At 36.3% G+C, this 22540-nt stretch overlaps 1 non-coding gene across 1 annotated transcript; it reads right to left on the bottom strand.

The window, feature by feature from the left end:
• Window positions 1-1011: 1011 nt before the first annotated feature.
• On the bottom strand, window positions 1012-1083 carry TRNAS-GGA (transfer RNA serine (anticodon GGA)). Its single transcript has one exon. It is a non-coding gene; the product is annotated as a tRNA-Ser (tRNA).
• Window positions 1084-22540: the final 21457 nt, after the last annotated feature.

Genomic DNA, 22540 nt, shown 5'->3' with positions numbered 1-22540 from the left:
AAAATCAAGTTAAGTGGCAGGAGCTCTGGATTAAATAGTTCAACTCAGAATATTTTTTTCAAAGCAACTGTAAATGAATGAATGTGATTATAATTATTGTAACATTAGTATTATGTCAAAGGCATCTCAGACAATTTGGAAGGATATATAGACTAAAGGTGTGTTGTCACTGCTGACCATACACTGCCATTTGATGATATGTCTATGAAGTCTCATAACTGCTCTGCTTTACCATTTAGAATGATGATCAGCATATGCTTTTTACATAAATCAGTTTATTTAAATTGATTCATCTTTAGATGTGCTAAGGTTTGCTAGAACTACAATCAAACTACATTAAGAAAATTATACTCTTCTCAGAGACACTGATTTAAAGAAACACTTAAAAGCAATGTTCAGGTCAAACTTAATCATATTTCTGGTTAATCATACACTGTCCCATCACTAAGTCTACTACTAGAAGAAAAGCAAAAATGAATCTGGTAAAGATAAGTAAGTATAAGGTGTTTAGTCCATTTGGGCTGCTAAATAAAAATAGCAAAAACGGGGTGGGTGGCTTACAAACAATGAAAATTAATTTCTCACAGTTCTGGTGGAGGGGAAGTCCAAGATTAAGGCACCAGCAGTTTCAAGATCCAGTGAGGGCCCACTTCCTGGTTCATAAACACTCTCTTATTGCTGTGCTAGTAGTGATGGGGTCTCTTTCACAAGGCACTAATCCCAGTCACAAAGACTCTATCCTCATGACCCAATCACTCACCAAAGGTCCCCTCTCCAAATAGTAGCACATCGAAGATTAGGTTTCAATCTATGATATTGTGGGAGATATAAACATCCAGTACATAGCAATGCTAGTAAAGCAATACATATCCTATCTTTACTTTCATCATCGTCATGTCCTGAAGTCGCTCAGTTGTGTCTGACTCTTTGCGACCCCATGGGCTGTAGCCTACGAGGCTCCTCCCTCCATGGGATTCTCCAGTGGGTTGCCATTTCCTTCTCCAGGGGATCTTCCCAACCCAGGGATCGAACCCGGGTCTCCTGTATTCCAGGCAGATGCTTTAACCACTGAGCCACCAGGGAAGCCCATCTTTACTTTAGTGTGTCCCTAATGGCAACCCACTCCAGTACTCTTGCCTGGAAAATCCCATGGACGAAGGAGCCTGGTAGGCTGCAGTCCATGGGGTCGATAAGAGTCGGATACAACCGAGCGGCTTCACTTTCACTTTTCACTTTCATGCATTGGAGAAGGAAATGGCAAACCACTCCAGTGTTCTTGCCTGGAGAATCCTAGGGACGGGGGAGTCTGGTGGGCTGCCGTCTATGGGGTCATACAGAGTTGGACACGACTGAAGCGACTTAGCAGCAGCAGCGGCAATGCTTACTTGGTGATTACAGGAAAAAATGAACTTCATCCTTTAATAATCTACAAAGGGAGGAACAGACTCAAATCCAGATGATATTATTCAAGGTCAGATATCTTATTTTGCTTTGTTTCCCACTGTGCAACTAAATAAGCTAAGTTAAAGTTCCCTTCAAAAGTCACTGAAATATTTGAACCTTGACTCTACACTGAACTGGACAAAATTAATCATACAATGAAGACATTCTAGACTACTGCAGTAGAGGACAGAGGCTGAAACTGAGTTTAAAGTCAACTCCAGTGAAATACAGGGTGGCAGGTTTTCTCTGGGCTGAAATGAGCTAGTGGAAATTTACTGGATGATGCTCTAGGTCATGCCTTGAAAGCTGAAACGACTTCTTGGTTCATGCAGAATAGATCTGTTAGCAGGCATGAAACCAGCATTAATCTCATTGTACCTCTCCATCAGAGCTCTTAAGTGATAAGGTGCGTTGCCAGTGAACAGAAAAGTAGGTCTGAACAGGGGCTTCTATTTCAGCAAACCGTGTTATTAACAGATGTGCTGTCTTCAAGGCTTTGTTGTTTCATTTACAGAGAACAGAGTAGATTTAGCATCATTTATAAAGGCTCAAGGATTTTCAGAATGGTAAATGAGCACTAACTTTGAGTTAAAGTCACCAGCTGTGTTAGCCCCTAGCACGAGTCACTTGTTCTTTGAAGCCAGGCATTGACTTTGCTTCTCTAGCTGTGAAAGTCCTAGATGACATCTTCCAACAGAAGGCTGTTTAGTCTATACTGAAAAACTCTTGTTTATTGTAGCCACCTTCATTATCTTAACTAGATTTTCGGGATAAGTTTAAGCTTCTACATTAGCACTTGCTGCTTCCCTTTGCACCATTATATTATGGAAATGGCTTCTTCCCTTTTATCTCATTTCCTAACCTCTACTAGCTCCAAACTTTTCCTCGGCCACTTCCTCACACCTTTTTCAGCCTTCACTGAATTGAAGAGAGTTAGGGTTTTGCTCTGGATTGCACTTTGGCTTAACGGAGTGTTGTGGCTGGTGTGAACTTCTATCCAGACCACTAAAACTTTCTAAATATCACAGCAGTAAGGCCCTTTCACCATAATTATGTTCACTGGAGTGGTAAGTTTAATTTCCTTCAAGAACATTTCCTTTACATTTACAACTTGGCCAAGTGGCACAAGAGGCCTACTTTTCAGCCTATGCTTTTGATATGCCTTCCTTACTAAGTTTAATCATTTCTAGCTTTTGATTTAGAGACTTGTGACTCTTTCATTTGAATGCCTAAAAGGCCATTGTAGGGTTACTAACTGGCCTAATTTCAATACTGCTGTGTCTCAGGGAAGAGGGAGGCCCAATGAGAGGAAGAGAGAAGAGGAACTGCTGGTTGGTGGAGTGATCAGAAGACACACAATTTTTATTTCTGAAGTTTGCCAACTTATACAGGTATGGTTCATGATACCCCAAAATAATTACAATAGTAACAGTGAAGATCACTGATCACCATAACAATTTAACAGCAATGAAAAAAAAAATTGAAATACTACAGGAAGTACCAAAATGTGACACAGAAGTAAAATGATCAAACAATGGTGGAAAAATGGTGTTGATAAGCTTTCTGGATGTAGGGTTGCTCAAATTGTCGATTTGTTCAACAACAACAACAACAACACAGTATCTGCAAAGTGCAATAAAGTGAAGCACACTAAAACTAGGGAGGTGTGCCTGTGCTATCACCTTTGATGATTATATTTCAAGCAAATGGTTCTCAATTCCTTGACAAAAACATTCCTAGGTTGTAAAACTTGCAAGAGGCTTTTAAGAAGTTTTACATCTTGAAAGGGCAGAGGAAGAATTTACAGTTACAAGTCTTCTAAAGTAAGTGTTATAAGTAAAGGGAGGTCAGAGGCCTATAGTTAGTAAGAAGCTTGTCTAAAGTTTAGTGAAGCTGGAGGTTGGGGGCTGGGCATTAAGGCCATTGTGATCGATACAAACTGAAAATTTCAAACTAAAAGCAGATCTTCTAAATAATGCTACTTGTAACCTCAGCATGAGACTCAAATCCCTCTGAGTGATGTTTAAGATTTAGCTCTGTTCAGAGATACACATATTGAATCTTAGTAATTGGACGAGTACAGATGTTGTAGACTGAGTGAATTTATTTTGCTACAATTCATCTTACACAGAGTGATACTGAACAGTAAAAACATAATATATCTTTCTCAACTAAACAATTTATCCTTCTAAAGATAAATAATTTATCCTAAATAAATGTTTATCTTAAATGTTTGTCCTTTACTAAACTGTAAAAAAAAAATTATCCTTCATTAACATATGAAAGAGAATATCTTCTACCATATTAATAAACAAGGGTGTCACAACTATTCATGGTTACCGCCCTCCAAAAAGTGAATTAAATTCCAGGAGGAACAATACCTGCAAACAGCAGCCATCTGCCACTCCCAAAAGTGAACTAGCAACTTAAGGATTCAGTGTGAACCAGTGAGCTCTAAGGGATTTCAAGAAGAATACTTGCTGTCAGGCTACAGACACTCCCTAAGCAAGGGGCATGTTAAAAAAAAAAAAGAAAAAAGAAATTATTTCAGTAAGCCCAGACACTTGCAGCAAGGTAATGCTCAAAATCCTCCAAGGTAGGCTTCAACAGTATGTGAACTGAGAACTTCCAGACATACGAAATGAATTTAGAAAAGGCAGAGGAACCAGAGATCAAATTGTCAACATCCATTGAATCATAGAAAAGGAGAATTCCAGAAAAAACATCTACTTCTGCAGCCTTTGACTGTGTGGATTACAACAAACTGTGGAAAATTCTTAGAGATGGGAATACCAGACTACCTTTCCTGCCTTCTGAGAAACCTGTATGCAGGTCAAGAAGCAACAGTTAGAACTGGACATGGAGCAACAAACTGGTTCAAAATAGGGAAAGGAGTATGTCAAGGCTGTATATTGTCACCCTGCTTATTAAACTTCTATGCAGAGTACATCATGCGAAATGCCAGGCTGTGTAACTCACAAGCTGGAATCAAGATTGCCAGGAAAAATATCAATAACCTCAGATATGCAGATGACACCACCTTAATGACAGAAAGCAAAGAGGAATTAAAGAGTGTCTTGAGGAAGGTGAAAGAGGAGAATGAAAATATTGGCTTAAAACTCAACATGCAGAAAATGAAGATCATGGCATTTGGCCCTATCACTTCATGGCAAATAGATGGGGAAAAAAATGGAAACAGTGACAGATTTTATTTTCTTGGGCTCCAAAATCACTGCAGATTGTTACTGCAGCCATGAAATTAAAAGATGCTTGCTCCTTGGACAAAAAAGCTATGACAAACCTAGACAGCATAATAAAAAGCAGCAACATCACTTTGCTGACAAAGGTCAATGTACCAAACCTGGTTTCTCCAGGAGTCATGCACGGACATGACAGTTGGGTCATAAAGACAGCTGAGAGCTGAAGAACTGATGCTTTCAGACTGTGGTGCTAGAGAAGACTCTTGAGAGTCCCTTCGACAGCAAGGAGATCAAACCAGTTAATCCTAAAGGAAATCAACCCTGAATATTCATTAGAAGGACTGATGCTAAAGCTGAAGCTCCAATACTTTGACTACCTGATGCGAAGAACCAACTCACTGGAAAAGATCCTGATGCTGGGAAAGATTGAGGGCAAGAGGAGAAGGGGGCAGCAGAGGACGAGATGGTTACATACCATCACTGACTCAATGGACATGAGTTTGAGCAAACTCTGGGAGACAGTGAAGGACAGGGAAGCCTGGTGTGCTGTAGTCCATGGGGTTACAAACAGTCAGATACGACTTAGCAACTAAACAATAACAACCAAATCCCTCAGTTTGAGATACCTGGTTTTCCTTAATTAACAACAGTCTTTGATGTTCAGGCCATCTGCCCCCTTTGTTGCAAACTTCTATACAATCCTCCTTCTCCTGCCTTCTTAGAGCAGTTTCTCAGACCTACTTGAGATGCTGCCTCCTTGGATTGAAATCCTAAGAATTTCCCACCAAATAAAACAACTCTCAACTTTCAGATTGTGACTAATTTTTAAGTTGACAAAGGCATTGCATTTGGTTTTTAAAAGTATGCAATCTCTGTCATTTGTATTTACTTTAAAAAAACCAGGTGGCTGTTGTACTTTTAATAATCTTACCCTATTTTTCTCTTTAAATTGTTTTCCAACCAAGTAAAATTCTTTGATTTTATTTTATGCTATTATATAGCTCTAGATATTAAAACCTAATTCTCTACATTTTTAAGTAGATTGTAGATGAGATCTGCATTTTGGAATGATAATGTTTTCATTGACTATGAATGATTTAATACATAATTATAGAAATATATACTCAATAAATTTGGCATTCACTGGCAGATGTTTAAGAGATGCCATGTTTAAAACAATGTGTTAGAAATGACACCTCTCTAAGGTATTGCTTAATAATATAGTGAAAGTTCACAGCATCAATGCAGCAATTACTGTAATGATTGTGCCTTTAAATGTGTCTTCCCTTATAAATCTTTGGGCAATTAGTTTTAACAATGCTGACATACTTTTACCTATCAAACACCTCCACATTTCATAAATTATAAAATATAAGTACCTTATGGTGAAGAAATATATACTAAATTGGAAAGAAAGAATAATAACTGAATATATTCATATCCTGTAATGTATTCATAAAAGAGATAGAGATAAAAATGGTCAAGGTGGCAAAATTCAGTAATATTTGACAAAGTAGCCAAGAATACTCAATGGAGAAAAGGTGACCTCTTTAATGTAAAAAATGGAATATTCACATGTAAAAGAATGAAAATAGAATAAGAGTAAAGACAGAAAAATATAAAAGAATAAAAAGGCTTGTATACCACTTACAAAAATGAACTCAAAATGAATTAAAGACAAATATATAAGACCTGAAACTTACAAAGGTCCTAGAAGAAAATGGAGAAAAGTTTCTTGACATGAATCTTGGCAGTCTATTTTTTGATATGACATCTAAGAAAGACATGAAAAAACAAACAAGGGCCACAGGCAAACTAAAAGCTTCTGCACAGCAGTATCAGCATTCATGAAATGAAAAGGCAATCAGTGGAATGAAAGAAAATATTTGCAAACCACATATATGATAAGGGGTTAACAACCAAAATATATAAGGAGTTCATACAACTCGATAACAAAAAATCCAAACAATCTAATTAAATACTGGGCAAATGACTTGAATAGGCAGTTTCAAAAAGGATATTCAAATGGCCACAAAGTACATAGGAGGTGGTCAACATCATTAATTTCTGGGCAAATGCAAATCAAAAGCACAATGAGATATAACCTCACATTTTCTGTTAGAAAGGCTACCATCAAAAAGACAAATGACAAAAATTGATGGTGAATGTGCAGACTCTGGTTATGTGCAAGTCCAGAGATTACTCTCTGATGCATAAATATAACTCACCACCTAGCAATTTTCTTACAGATCTTAACAGAACATGGCAAAGATGTGAAGAATATCACGTTTCTAAATATGTTTAAGTTGAAGGCTACATTTTTTAAAAAAATTTAATGGTTTTCAAAAAATAGAAAGTGAAGAAATATAAAATTTAAAATACTAGGAAATTTTAGGAAGTGTCTTTGTTTCTCAATATGAAAAAGAACAGTATAAATCAAATTCTTAAATAAAATTATTTGTCTTCGATATGAATAATATTGAAGGTAATAAAGAAAATATTAACAGAGCTATAACACTAGACTAACCATCTATAATGTATCATTTATTAAGTATCTGAAACTATGCATCGATAAAGTTATCTTACACTTAAGGTCATAATTTTGAGAGATGATAGTATTAAAGAATACCAGACTACATATTATTGCTTTAGAGACCTTAGCCAAAACTCGAGTTTGAACAGATGATGTACAAAAGGCAGAACTGAATTATAACACATTATCATTTTCTTTAATTATTAAAATAATTAAACATTATAAATAAAACCCTTAAAAAATGTCTGCTGAGCAATTTAACATATAGTTTTAGAAACTGGAAAAGGTGCCAAGAGTATTGGCAGTCAAGATTACTGAGGCCTACAAAACCTAGAGGGACATAGGACAGGCAAACAGAGGACAGATAATTCTTAATACTAGCTTCAAATAAGAACAGAAATCTGAGACTATGTCCTTACCTTACATTTATTAAGACTGGTGAGCTCTAGAAAGGGCTGCCTACATGAAAGGAGTGGAACAATTGAAAATCCATTGCATTTTTGTTTCTGAATATTTATTTGCTTCTTTGAAGTATCAACCCTCTTCAATCTGGTGTTTTTAATGCCTCCCTAAGGATGGCAAATATATTTCTTCCCCAGTATCAGGCTCAACCATGTGCTTTGCTTGGGCTAATAAATTATGAGTGAATGTGACAGTGTGTCAATTCCAGTTTTGCATAGCGTTGCATGAGCCTAATTCTAATTGAAGTGTGAATTTCAAATATAATGAATATGGGCAATAATCTGTAGCAGAAGGGTAATAACCATCCAGTTACATGACAGATGTTTTGGTTTAAGATATTTATTCCTTCTGTCAGTCAACAATCGTTTATTGAGCACCTACAATGTGCCAGATTCCATGGCAGGCACTGAGGACACATCGCATGAGCATTAAACATCATTGCAGAATCCGAAGCAGAGTTTGAGTTTTCTAACAAGGAGGGCACATGCCTCACTTGAGCTTTCTCCTTTACCTGCCATGTTCTCAGGCTACAGATATGTGGTTAAAACAAGAAATGACAGTTTTAAACAGTAAGAAAGCAGGAAAACAAATTATATAGATATGATGAGAATATAGTGAGGATATGTCAAAGAGAAAAGAAAAGATGTGGACAATATTACCCAAGCAAGAAAAAAAGCAAGAAGAAACAGAATGGTAGCAATGCAAACTAATTAGTGTAAATATAGATGAGGACCATACTATGCACAAGGCAGACTACTTTGTATGATGCTGAAATAGAAGAAAATTTCTGACAGTTTAAACACTTAAATAGTGTAATAATGTTTTAATTAAAAACAGTATCTCTAAGACAATGCAAAGGGAAAAAATGGGATATAAATGTAGCTTTGCAGACTTAAGTCAGATCAAGGACAAAAATAGCATTTGGGAAAATAAAATTCAAAACAGCAAGAAACAGAAGGTTTTTGTACAAGGCAAACATGACATAATCACATATATTCTTTGTGATCCTTTACAATACAGAAAATCATTATAGAACTTCAAGTTTGAGGAAAGCCACCAAATGGGAAAAATTTTTGGATAAAGGAGAACCAGTTAGCATAGAATTAAGCATTTCTCATACTATGAAATACTTAAAAGCTCTGTATAATGCAAAGTGCACCCTAAGAATACTGCAATTTAGATGTTTCCAAGTTTAGGACTGTAGAAGGAAATGGCAACCCACTCCAGTATTCTTGCCTGGGGAATCCCATGGACAGAGGAGCCTAGCGGGCTACAGTCCATGGGGTGGCATGAGTTGAACACAATTTAGCAACTAAACTACCAAGTTTAGGATATAAGCTAACAAGCAGTGTCAACTATTGAAGAACTCAGGAATGGCAACACACATGAGCCTTCCTTGATATATCGAAGAAAAAATTCTAACCAATTAAGAAACAGTCTAAAGAAATCAAGAAGAAAAAAAGCTTCAAATATGAGTCCATATAACATAAAGAAATATAAATGGTTACCTAACAGACTACAGATGTTATAAGATGTTACACTGTAATAATATTACTAACAAGAATTTGAAGATGAAAAAGAAAAAAATTTAAAAGCTGTGTAAGACTCCTAAGGACTTAGTAAAGTCTTGATTTTAAAATATAAACAGCTAAACATTACCTAAGGATTCCAGTCTTAATGTGTTCCATAATTGCTTTTCTTATCCATAGAATAACCTTTTTATTCACCACAAAACGTGTTTTAAATTAGAACATCCACAATGTCTTTATTTTTACTTTTTTTTCTGATGTTACATTAAAGATACATGATTTTAAGTATAGCATAGGATTCTTGAACTATTTTAATAACAATTTATATAAATCAATCTTTTGATCAATATATAGCATAAAGTATACCAGGCCTGATGTTTTTAAAAATAATGGAACACTGTGGAAAATTCTTAAACAGATGGGAATACCAGACCACTTTATCTGTCTCCTGCGAAACATGTGAGTCAAGAAGCAACAGTAAGAACAGGACATGAAACAACAGACTGGTTTATAATTGGGAAAGGAGTACAACAAGGCTGTATATTGTCTCTCTGTTTACTTAACTTCTATGCACAGTTCATTGTGTGAAATGCTCGACTGGATGAATCACAAGCTGGAATCAAGATTGCCAGGAGAAATATCAACAACTTCAGATATGCAGATGATACCACTCTCATGGCAGAAAATGAAGAGGGACTAAACAGCCTCTTCAGGAGGATGAAAGAGCCAAGTGAAAAAGCTGGCCTAAAATTCAACGTTAAAAAAATGAAGATCATGGCATCCTGCCCCATCACTGCATGGCAAACAGAAGGGAGAAAAGTGGAAGCAATGACAGATTTTATGTTCTTGGTCTCCAAAATCACTGCAGATGATGACTGCCGTCATGAAACTAAAAGATGCTTGCCTGGTCCTTGTAAGGAAAACTATGAGAAACCTAGACTGAATATTAAAAAGCAGAAACATCACTTTGCCAACAAAGGTCCACATAGTCAGAGTTATGGTTTTTCCAGTAGTCATTAATAGATGTGAGAGCTGGACCATAAAGAAGGTTAAGTGCTGAAGAATCGATGCTTTCAAATTGTGGTTCTTAAGAAGACGCTTGAGAGTCCCCTGGACAGCAGGAAGGTCAAACCAGTCAATCTTAAAGGAAATCAACCATGGACATCCACTGGGAAGATTGATGTTGAAGCTCCAATACTTTGGCCACCTGATGTGAAGAGCCAACTCATTGGAAAAGACCCTGATGCTGGGAAAGATTGAAGGCAAAAGGAGAAGAGGTAGCAGAGCATGAAAAGGTTAGATAGCATCACCAACTCAATGGATATGAATTTAAGCAAAGTGGAGGCGGGGGGAGGATGGAGAACAGGGGAGCTGGGCATGACTTAGCACCTGAACAACAAATGGAACATTAGCAAACTGAATCTACAATATACGAAAACATATATATTACAAGCGAGTCAGATTTATTGAAGGTCAACAGTGGTTCAACATTTGAAAATGAAACGATGTAATCCATCTACCTTTTTTAACAAGATAAAGAATAATAACCATATGATCATATCAATTAAAGCAGGAAAAGTGTTTGCCAAAATAAATATCCATGAGTACATACTGATGTACATAAACGACTTAATGTAAAAAATGGTGAAGAGAAAAATTTCCCCTGCAGAATTCTAAGTAATTTATGTCCACTCTACATCTTCAAAGAGTTATAATTGTCTGCATCTTAAGTGTGGGCATCCTAGAGTGAGTTTGTTTTCAAGAATGTAGCATGTAAGGGGGAACAAGAGTAACTTATTTGTGTGCTAAGTCACTTTTGTCGTGTCCGACTCTGTGACCCTATGGACTGCAGCCCGCCAGGTTCCTCTGTCCATGGGGATTCTCCTGGCAAGAATACTGGAGTAGGTTGCTTTGTCCTCCTCCAGGGGATCTTCCTTCACCCAGGCATTGAACCTGCATCTCTTATGTCTTCAGCACTAGCAGATGGGTTGTTAACCACTAGCACCACCTGGGAAGCCCTCAAGAGTAACTTAACAGTAGAGAAAACTAACATATACCATCTCAGCAAGATGACTGAGGTCAACATTAACAGTTATAATATTGATAGTATGTACCCTTAAGGTGATATAATAAAAATGGCATTTTACCTCTGTGATCTTCCTCCCCCAAATCATAATATAGTGTAAAATGAGACAGATCTCAGTAGAAGGATATTATATGAAATATATGACTAGTAATTATTAAATCTGGCAAGATCATCAAAAGCAAAGAAAATCTCAGAAGTTGTCAGGGTCAGGAGAAATCTAAGGAGACATAGCAACTAATTATGTTATCCTAGATGGGATCCTGGAATAGGAAAGAGGCATTAAGGACAATTAAGGACAGCTGAGTAAGATAGACTAGTTACTAATAATTTATTAAATTCAATAAATGTATCATACCAATAATATGGGAAACTAAGAATAGGGTATATGAGAACCCTCTTTATATTGTCTCATTTCTTTCTGTAAATCTAAAATTCTTCTAAGCAATTAAGTTTATTTCAGTTCAGTTGCTCAGTCATGTCCAACTCTTTGTGACTGCATGAATCGCAGCACGCCAGGCCTCCTTGTCCATCACCATCTCCCAGAGTTCATTCAAACTCATCTTTATCGAATTGGTGATGCCATCCAGCCATCTCAACCTCTGTCATCCCCTTCTCTTCCTGCCTCCAATCCCTCCCAGCATCAAAGTCTTTTGCAATGAGTCAATTCTTTGCATGAGGTGGCCAAAGTACTGGAGTATCAGCTTTAGCATCATTCCTTCCAAAGAATACCCAGGACTGATCTCCTTGAGAATGGACTGACTGGATCTTCTTACAGCCCAAGGGACTCACAAGAGTCTTCTCCAATGCCACAGTTCAAAAGCATCAGTTCTGTGCTCAGCTTTCTTCACAGTCCAACTCTCACATCCATACATGACCACTGGAAAAACCATAGCCTTGACTAGATGGACCTTTGTTGGCAAAGTAATGTCTCTGCTTTTCAATATACTGTCTAGGTTGGTCATAACTTTCCTTCCAAGGAGTAAGCATCTTTTAATTTCATGGCTGCAATCACCATCTGCAGTGATTTTGGAGCCCCCCAAAATAAAGTCTGCCACTGTTTCCACTGTTTCCTCATCTATTTCCCATGAAGTGATAAAGTTTATTTAGAAGAACATTAATGATGGGTATAGCTAGGTGGTAGATTTGGAGAAATGTTTCTCCATTAATGCTTTATAAAAGGAATTTAACTGACATAAAAATGTATTTTTTAATAAAGACCAACTTTAGAAATAGTAATCCCATGATATTGTAGACAGCTGTTCTCCTGAGTTCATGTTGCTAAAATTTTATTTGCTAAAACATTTAATTGTATTTTAGAGTACAGTGGGCTTCCCAGGTGGTGCTAGTGGTAAAGAACCTGCCTGCCAATGCAGGAGACATAAGAGATGTGGGTTCGATCCCCCGGTTGGTAAGATTCCCCTGGAGGAGGTCATGGCAACCCACTCCAATGTTCTTGCCTAGAAAATCTCATGGACAGAGGAACCTGGCTGGCTACAGTCCACTGAAAGTCAAAGAGTGGGACACTTCTGAAGTGATTTAGCATGCACACACAACACACACACACACATGCAGGTTTCTGAGACTTCAGAAAACCTAGGGTTGCATGTAGCTACCTTAACACTTTCTCTTCAAATATCTTTAAGATAATCCAGCTGTTTAAGCTATAAATCCACTTAATGATTGTTTGCAACTACTTTAACTCTACATGTTATCAGATGCTTTTAAAAGTATGTTAGCATTACTTTTGTCCAAGCATATTTATGGTATGAACAGGACCAGACCCTTTCCACTTTGGGATATTTCTAACACTGCACAATGGATACTTGACCAACATTGCTATTTTAATATGTTAATGAAAGCAGGACTGTGTAGTATCAACTGAGTAACAAGATTATGTTTCTGCTAAAAGTTATCCTGCCTTAGGTATTTTTAAATCCATAAAAACCACACATTCTGCTTGGAATAAGTCATAGTTGCTTTCATTTACAGAAAACAATTTGATTCAAGCTATATATATCTTAAAATGAGGTGCAATGTATAAAAATAGCAGAGAAAATTAACCTATATATCAGCAGGGAAAGGCCTGCTGACAGAGATCCAGCCAATAAACCAAAAATTGTTAAAATTTTTCATTCTTTATTTCCTATTCTTCTCTTAAACATGAATATGCAGAACTTAAAACTTAGAGTCTCTCTCTCACATACACACCCATGAATGTACTCTTCAAGCTAAGACATTTCCTTAGACTCAAAAGTTCAGAATTAGAATTATTACACAGAATTACTGTCTCGAGGATTTAAACAGTATTTGAGAACAAGCAACCTCCAAAATTTTATCTTCTATCACTCCACTAAAATAAGTACATACAAAATGGTGAAAACCCAATTTTAAAAATAATCAGAATAAAGAGAACTATATAATGTCAGAATATTGTTGTATGCTTCCCTATCTAAGGCCCAGGAATTTTATTATGAAGAATTTACTGAGCTTCCCTTTATTAACCAGCATGCTTTTTGTTTGTTTCTATTCATTTCTCTCTCCCTCTTTTTCATTTTAAAAAGACTCCTTGGGAAATGGTAAAAGGTGCTTTAAATTTTTCTTCTAGTCAATCCAATGAGTTAAAAAATCAGTCTTTATGACATGAAAACTGAGCAAACCAAACCTGCTTTGGCTGTTTGCTGATGCTTTTTCTTTTAGACAAAGTATTGACCTTTCAGTTACCTACCATTTTGCACATGCATTCAAAGGTAGCGATTCTCAGAAGAGAGAAAAAAAAAATCGTGGAAGATAAATGAAGTGTGTGTGTGTGGAGGAGGAGCAGTTAACAATGAGTTTTAAATTCTCAGCTGTACAGTCTCTACAAATAAAGGACTAGAAAGAAGTAGAGAGGGAAAATTGTATGACAGAGGTGTAGATAATCAAATAGTTACAAGAGGATGTAGCCTCATTAGAGGAGAGAGATACACGGGAAGAATCTGAGGGAAATTGTGGATTGAGACTGGAGCTCTAGATGATAAACTGTCCTTTATGTGTAAACCAAAAAGGGAAATGTACAAGTAGAAAGCTAAGTAAGATAATAGTAATTACTATTATTGTTCAGTCACCAAGCTGTGTCCAACTCTTTGTGACCCCATGGACTGCAGCCTGCCAGGCTTCCCTGTCTCTCTCATCATCTTCTGGAATTAGCCCAAGTTCATGTCCATTGCTCAAGTGATGTCATCCAACCATCTCATCCTCTGTTGCCTAATTATTAGTAACTGCCATTAACTAGTAACTATTACTGGAAAGTCTGCCACTGCAGCAGCAACCACTAAAATTACTAGATTTTCGTCAATTTGAACTTTGCACATATTTAATTTTCAAAATAACCAAGAAACAGATGCTATTAGGAATCTAATTTTACAGATCAGGAAACACAATGTCAGTTTACCAGAGTCACACAAGTGCAAAACAGTATTGGAGGTGTTAACAGGCATAGAGGGCTTAAATTTGTTGCAAAGTCTGAACTGCAGGACAATTGGGGATTATTGACAGAAGATGTAATTTTGACCAAAAAAAAAAAAAAACTGAAAAATTTAAAAATAAATTTTATTAGGAATTATACTACATAGCTGTATACTGTTTGGATATGAACTATATTCTAACCTTGAATCCTGAAGAAATTTTTTTCACATTTATTCCTTTAAGTATTTTATTTAAAATGTTTTAAGAAATTGTCTAAATCTTTAAAAACCTAGGTCTTAATTTGTTTCATCTTTAAATAGGGAACTGTTAATGAGCTTTCTCTCCCCTGAGAATTATCTAACCTGAAGCCCAAAAATGCCATAACCTTTCCGGATGTGTTTCTAATTGATTTGTAATTACAAGTAATTCAATTAAATGAGCTCATTTTTATTTTTAATGAAGTTATTATTGCAATAATTATTTTGGGGCACTGTACTTCAAGCATATAAACATATTTCTCTTTGCCTAAATAATTCCTTGCAAAAGTTAAAAAGGATGACTCTTTCAATTTTTAATCTTTCCCTTATCACAAAGATGTCAATAAAAATCCCATTTGGATAGCTTTGCATCATCCCCAAACACTGCTACAATATTTTCAGACAATGTTTTACATGGTTTTATTAAGTAAAAATAGAATAAACACAGATGTGGAGGATCACATGGCTTTATTATCTTTTCCAATACTGAAAAATTATCTGTAAAGGTAAATCTAGCCACAGAAAGAAGAGAGGAAAAGCAGTTGAGATATTAGTGAGTATATAGGTCTCCTATATAAACACTATATAAGGAAAAAGAAAAGCATTATTTGAATAAAATAAACAATAGGAAGGAGGTAGGGGAAAAGTGAGGAGTGGGTGGGAAAGTTAAAGAATCAGAATATTTCAAACTTGAAAATGTATAGTTAATAATTCAAGTGACATGCTTTCTCTGAGAGCAGGTGATTTCTACTTAAGGATAATAAATCAAGCAAATCTGTGAGTTGGGACAGAGCTTGGGACTTTAAGGATACAAACAATATTTTCTGTATATATTTATATATCTAAAATATATAATCCTATGAAACACTGATATGTTCTGGCATACATGCTTAGAGATGTAGCATCTCTCTCTGCCATGCATAGATAGAGACTCAGTATGAAGAAAATCCAGAAGATACCATATGAAATAAGAGAAGGAAGTTAAAGAACTGAGTAACATGTTTATCCTACACCAAAGAAAAGTCTTACAGTATTTGTAGGTATTTCCAGGAGATACAAGATACATTGGTGATTCAGGTGATTGAAACAAGGTCAGTTTCCTCCATTTGTTGAACTAGGTAGACAAGAGGTAGTGATTAACGGACTGACTTTTGCAGACTCAGGAAACTGAGAAATGGTGTTGACCATGAGACTAGGAATGGAGGTGATTTAATTCCGTTTCCTCGGCTTATTTTTTTAGAGCAAGAGGACAAAAGAGTTATCTTTCAAGAAAGGACACTGATATCTGAAAAAAAAATGTCCCTGGCCCTTTAACTCCTTCAGAAGAAATAAATTTTCTAGCACTTTTTGTACAAAAAGAAACAGTTCAATAAGCTGTACATTATCAGGGAAACTTATTCAGTATGTTGAGTGTGTTTGATGATGTAAGATTGTATCATGGTAAAAGATGCAGTATTACCTTCTCTGAATATTTTCCTAACCATGAATATAAGAATACTTCACTGAAATATTCTCAAAACTTTAGCTGACTTCAAATGCAAAGACAACCTCTGCAAAAAGAAAAATACTTATGATCAAATATTTGAATAAAAGCCAGACTGCATCTTAAAAACAAGAAGGAATATCTTCATGGAGTAGAAAAGATCTCCAAGCAAAAATACTCAAAAACACAGGGGGAGAAAAGAAAATATAGATAACCTTTAAGGATTATTACATACAAGGGAATGTGTGTGTTAGTTGCTCAGTCGTGTCCGACTCTTTGTGACCCCATGGACTGTAACCGGCCAGGGTGCTCTGTCCATGGAATTCTCCAGGCAAAAATACTGGAGTGGGTTGCGATTCCCTTCTTCAGAGGATCTTCCTGACCCAGGGTTTCCTGCCTTTCAGGCAGATTCTTTACTATCTGAGCCACTAGGGAAGCCCCTACAAGGGAAAAACAGCCTGTTATTCATTAGGAAAATAAATATATTTTGATTTATCTGAGAGTACAGAAACTCTCAGAGGATGAATATATTTCAGAAAGAAAATTTAAAAGCACCACAGAAAAAAAAAGTAATGACCTCCAAGGAGAACAAGCAAGTAAATCACTAAAGTATATTACTAATCCATGCAACTATAATTTAAAAACTGTAATTAGAATAATCCAATTTGATATGTTTAAAATTAAAAGTTTAGATATTGGAAATATCTAAATTAGCAAAGAGAAAGTTGAAAAATTAAAGCAAGCTTTTAATTTACTGAAAATATGCATATATATGTATTTTGTATTAAGATTTAAAGGAAAAAACCTAAAAGTATGTGTAGATGTATATATCATCCAAACCAACAGAGCAAGAAAAATGAAAGTTAAAGAAATCCAGTCAGTGTAAGGGAAGTCAGGGAAGGTTAATGAAGGAAGCACCAAAAAATAATGCTAAATAAAAAACATAGAAAGATACAGTGTAAATAATTCCAAATAAATCAACAATCATAATGAATGTGAATAGATGGAACACTCATTTAAAAACCATAGACTTTTATGGGTTAAGAAAAAAAATCTATCAAGTAATTTCAAAGAAATCAGTAATCATTAAAAATATAAACATATCAACCTCTTAGCTTTGCTTCCTTTTGATCTAAAAAATAAATCAGACTGAATGCTTTAAAATGAGTATGAATAAACTGAGTGGAAAGACAGAAATTATAATCAACTATTTTGAAGGAATCTTGCTGAAAACAGAAAAAAAGTGTAACATAGTAGCTAGCAGAAAAGTGAGGATATGAACAGTCACTTTTTTTTTTTAGAATAAATACTAGGATAGTGTGTTCATGGAAATGATGCAGTAAAAAATGAAAAGATTGAGGACGGAGGAATAAATGTGAATAGTTGCTAAAGCAACATTTACATAGGTATCAAGGCCTGCTTACGATTTCCAAATCAAGAAATGTTTTAATCTAAAAGTTCAGTCATGAAAACAACATGAGGTAATTACAAAAATACCCCAATAGTACATGTGAAAAGAGTAGGAAATATGAATTACTGAAAGTATTCTAATTCATGATGGTACATCAAAAATGCTCTTAAAAACAGATAAGCAAACAGTTTTAAGGTAGCTATAAACTACACACACACACACACATATATATATATAAAATAATAGACATTCAGTTCAGTTCAGTCACTCTGCGTGTCCGACTCTTTGCAACCCTGTGAACCGCAGCATGCCAGGCCTCCCTGTCCATCACCAACTCCCGCAGCATACCCAAACTCATGTCCATCGAGTCGGTGATGCCAACTAACCTTCTCATCCCCCGTCGTCCCCTTCTCCTCCTGCCTTCAATCTTTCCCAACATCAGAGTCTTTTCAAATGAGTCAGCTCTTCGCATCAGGTGGCCAAAATATTGGAGTTTCAGCTTCAACATCAGTCCTTCCAATGAACACCCAGGACTTATTTCCTTTAGGATGGACTGGTTGGATCTCTTTGCAGTCCAAAAGACTCTCAGGAGTCTTCTCCATCACCACAGTTCAAAAGCATCAATTTTTCAGCGCTCAGCTTTCTTTATAGTCCAACTCTCACATCCATACATGACTACTGGAAAAACCATAGCCTTGATTAGATGGACCTTTGTTGACAAAGTAATGTCTATGGTTTTTAGTATGCTGTTTAGGTTGGTCATAACTTTCCTTCCAAGGAGCAAGCGTCTTTTAATTTCATGACTGCAGTCACCATTTGCAGTGATTTTTGGAGCCCGACAAAATAAAGTCAGCCACTGTTTTCACTGTTTCCCCATCTATTTGCCAGGAAGTGATGGAACCGGATGTCATAATCTTAGTTTTCTGAATGTTGAGCTTTAAGCCAACTTTTTCACTCTCCTCTTTCACTTTCATCAAGAGGCTGTTTAGTTCCTTTTCACTTTCTGCCATAAGAGTGGTGTCATCTGCATATCTGAGGATATTGATATTTCTCCCGGCAATCTTGATTCCAGTTTGTGCTTCCTCCAGCCCAGTGTTTCTCATGATGTACTCTGCAGATAAGTTAAATAACCAGGGTGACAGCCTTGACATACTCCTTTTCCTATTTGGAATGTTCCATGTCCAGTTCTAACTTTTGCTTCCTGACCTGCATACTGAAATTTTAGCACTGCCTTTGTCAGTTACATACATGAAGGCTTTTTATTTTGAATTCTATATCCTTCTGGGCCATTTGATAAATATTAACACATATATATCATCACTACATTAGGAAAAAAGAACTTATTTTTCATGGTAATAATTTATGGCACATTTCTAAGTAATATAAGATCCAGTTATGTGGAATAAGATACATCTATATAGTTTGGCATGGAGAAGGCGATGGCATCCCACTCCAGTACTCTTGCCTGGAAAATCCCATGGACGGAGGAGCCTGGTAGGCTGCAGTCCATGGGGTCGCAAAGAGTCAGAAACGACTGAGCGACTTCACTTTCACTTTTCACTTTCATGCATCGGAGAAGGAAATGGCATCCCACTCCAGTGTTCTTGCCTGGAGAATCCCAGGGACAGGGGAGCCTGGCGGGCTGCCATCTATGGGGTCACACAGAGTCAGATATGACTGAAGTAACTTAGCAGCAGCAGCAGCAGCAGCATACACTTTGACAAAGAAAATGATCCAGTATGATTATATGAAAAAATTCCAGTTGTGGAAAAATATATATTAAATTCAAAATACATACATTTAGGTATAGAATTGAATTGGGAAAGGGAAAAGAAAATCTATTTTTGACTTGGACTCTACTGATCATGAACCTGAATTACTCAAATAACTATACTCATCATTCATATATTTTAATAACTAATAAGAATTCAAGATGGCAGAGGTTTCTGAGAAATATTTGATTCATAGTGTAAGTTTACGTGGGCTTCCCTGGTGGCTCAGTGGTTAAAAAAAAATAATCTGTTTGTCAAAGCAGGAGACCTGGGTTCAATCCCTGGGTTGGGAAGATTCCCTGGAGAAGGAAATGGCAACCCACTCCAATATTCTTACCTGGAAAATCTCAAGGACAGAGGAGTCTGACAGGCTACAAAGAGTTGGACACGACTTAGCAACTAAACAGTAATAACAAAGTAAATAAAAGTATCATTTTGGAGAATACAAAGCTCTTTTGACACTGGAATAAGGTCATTGAGTCTCCATTAACTTACAGCAGTTTGATCATAGTGACATCATTACTGACCACTGAGAATGAAAATCTACCTTTCATTTAGAATTTCTAGAGAGATGAAAATTGCAAGTCAGATCTTACCCTTCTGCATTGACTCCCTCTGTAGTATTTGCTATAATTTTGAATCCCCACACCTGAATTATGAAAACAGCTTTGATCATTTGGTAGGGCCATCATATGTATTTAAATTCTATTAATTTATAAATTAAATACAAGTTGACAATTTTTATTTTAAAAGAAGAATGTTTTAGACATTCCAAACTAAAATTATATTAATCTTCACAATGTTATAAAGTTGTCCATATATGTTTTGAAGTTAAATTTAGCTATATAACAGAGTTTAAATTCAGGAACAGAGACTATCCCCTGGTTCTAATATTTATCAGTTGTTGTGACTTGTAAAAACCACTTAATAACCTCTCTTGGTGATTCAGTTTCCTCATCGGCAAACAGGAATTAAAACAGCACTTACTTTATAGGGTTATTTTGAAAACCAAATTAGACAGCATTTGTAAAGTGCTAGGAAAACATGTTGGCAGATAGTAAATGTTATATACATTATTTGTTAAATCAACCGGCTAAATATGAATTAATCGGAAAAGTAAGAGTTAGAGTCTGGTAATGTTATATTAGACATGGTCAAATTTTTTCTCTAAGTCCACTTCCAGCGACAATTTCAAATTTTTGAGAAATTTTTTATGTAGATATTGATTGAAGGGAAACACACACATACATTAATTTCCATGTGTTTGTATATAATTAAAGTCATCCTCCCATCTCATGTTAGAATAATTAACATGATAAACCCATGTAGTAGGAAAATTTCTGTCAAATGAGCAAAGAAATCTAACATATTCTAAACATCAAACACACACACTAGATGAACCAAAGGGTTAGGTTAACTAGATAAAATTTTGCTTTAAAATATGGTTGCCATCATAGACAGTCACAAGGACCATTTGAGGAGCTTTAGAAATAAAGATAGTCAGACAATGTCACAGTTAATTGATCCAGAATCTCTAGATCTCTAAGGGTACAACCCCAGAATACCTCTTCTTAAAATAAATAAATAAATAAAAACCCTATAATAACCAGCAGGAAAAGTAGGATGGAGAGAGAAATTGCAAAATTGAGATTGACATATACACATTACTATATATAAAAGAGATATCTAATAAGAACCTATTGTATAGCACAGGGAACTCTACTCAGTACTCTGTAATGACCTATATGGGAAAAGAATCTAAAAAGAGTGGATATATGTATAACTGATTAACTTTGTTGTGCACTTGAAGCTAACACAACACCATAAATCAATTGTACTACAATAAAAAATTTAAAAAGAAAACCCTCTTCAGATGTAATAATAAATACATGTAAGAACCTCTGGCTAAAAGATCTCCGAGAATGCACATATTTACTTATATCACTGATTTACATAGGAGTGTGAATCTGTGTGTGAACTACCTACCAAGTTCAATTCAGTTCAGTTGCTCAGTCGTGTCCGACTCTTTGCGACCCCATGAATCGCAGCACACCAGGCCTCCCTGTCCATCACCAACTCCCGGAGTTCACTCAAACTCATGTCCATCGAGTCAGTGATGCCATCCAGCCATCTCATCCTGGGTCATCCCCTTCTCCTCCTGCCCTCAATCCCTCCCAGCATCAGAGTCTTTTCCAATGAGTCAACACTTCGCATCAGGTGGCCAAAGTACCGGAGTTTCAGCTTTAGCATCATTCCTTCCAAAGAAATCCCAGGGCTGATCTCCTTTAGAATGGACTGGTTGAATCTCCTTGCAGTCCAAGGGACTCTCAAGAGTCTTCTCCAACACCACAGTTCAAAAGCATCAATTCTTCGGTGCTCAGCCTTCTTTACAGTCCAACTCTCACATCCATACATGACCACTGGAAAAACCATAGCCTTGACTAGACAGACCTTTGACAGCAAAGTAATGTCTCTGCTTTTTAATATGCTATCTAGGTTGGTCATAACTTTCCTTCCAAGGAGTAAGTGTCTTTTAATTTCATGGCTGCACTCACCATCTGCAGTGACTTTGGAGCCCCCAAAATAAAGTCTGACACTGTTTCCCCATCTACTTCCCATGAAGTGATGGGACCAGATGCCATGATCTTCGTTTTCTGAATGTTGAGCTTTAAGCCAACCTTTTCACTCTCCTCTTTCACTTTCATCAAGAGGCTCTTTAGTTCCTCTTCACTTTCTGCCATAAGGGTGGTGTCATCCCAGCAATCTTGATTTCAGCTTGTGCTTCAATTATGCTTTCATTGCCTCATCTATCTTGCCCATGCCATCCTTAATAATCCAAGCACTACCCAATTCAAATCACTGTATACAGGGATCATCAGTTTTCCATGCCTTCAGCTTGTATGACATGAGTAACATGAGT

This window comes from Ovis canadensis, chromosome 4 (assembly GCF_042477335.2).
Source record: "Ovis canadensis isolate MfBH-ARS-UI-01 breed Bighorn chromosome 4, ARS-UI_OviCan_v2, whole genome shotgun sequence".
Classification (NCBI taxonomy): domain Eukaryota; kingdom Metazoa; phylum Chordata; class Mammalia; order Artiodactyla; family Bovidae; genus Ovis; species Ovis canadensis.
This window is presented reverse-complemented; position numbering and strand designations above follow the sequence as displayed.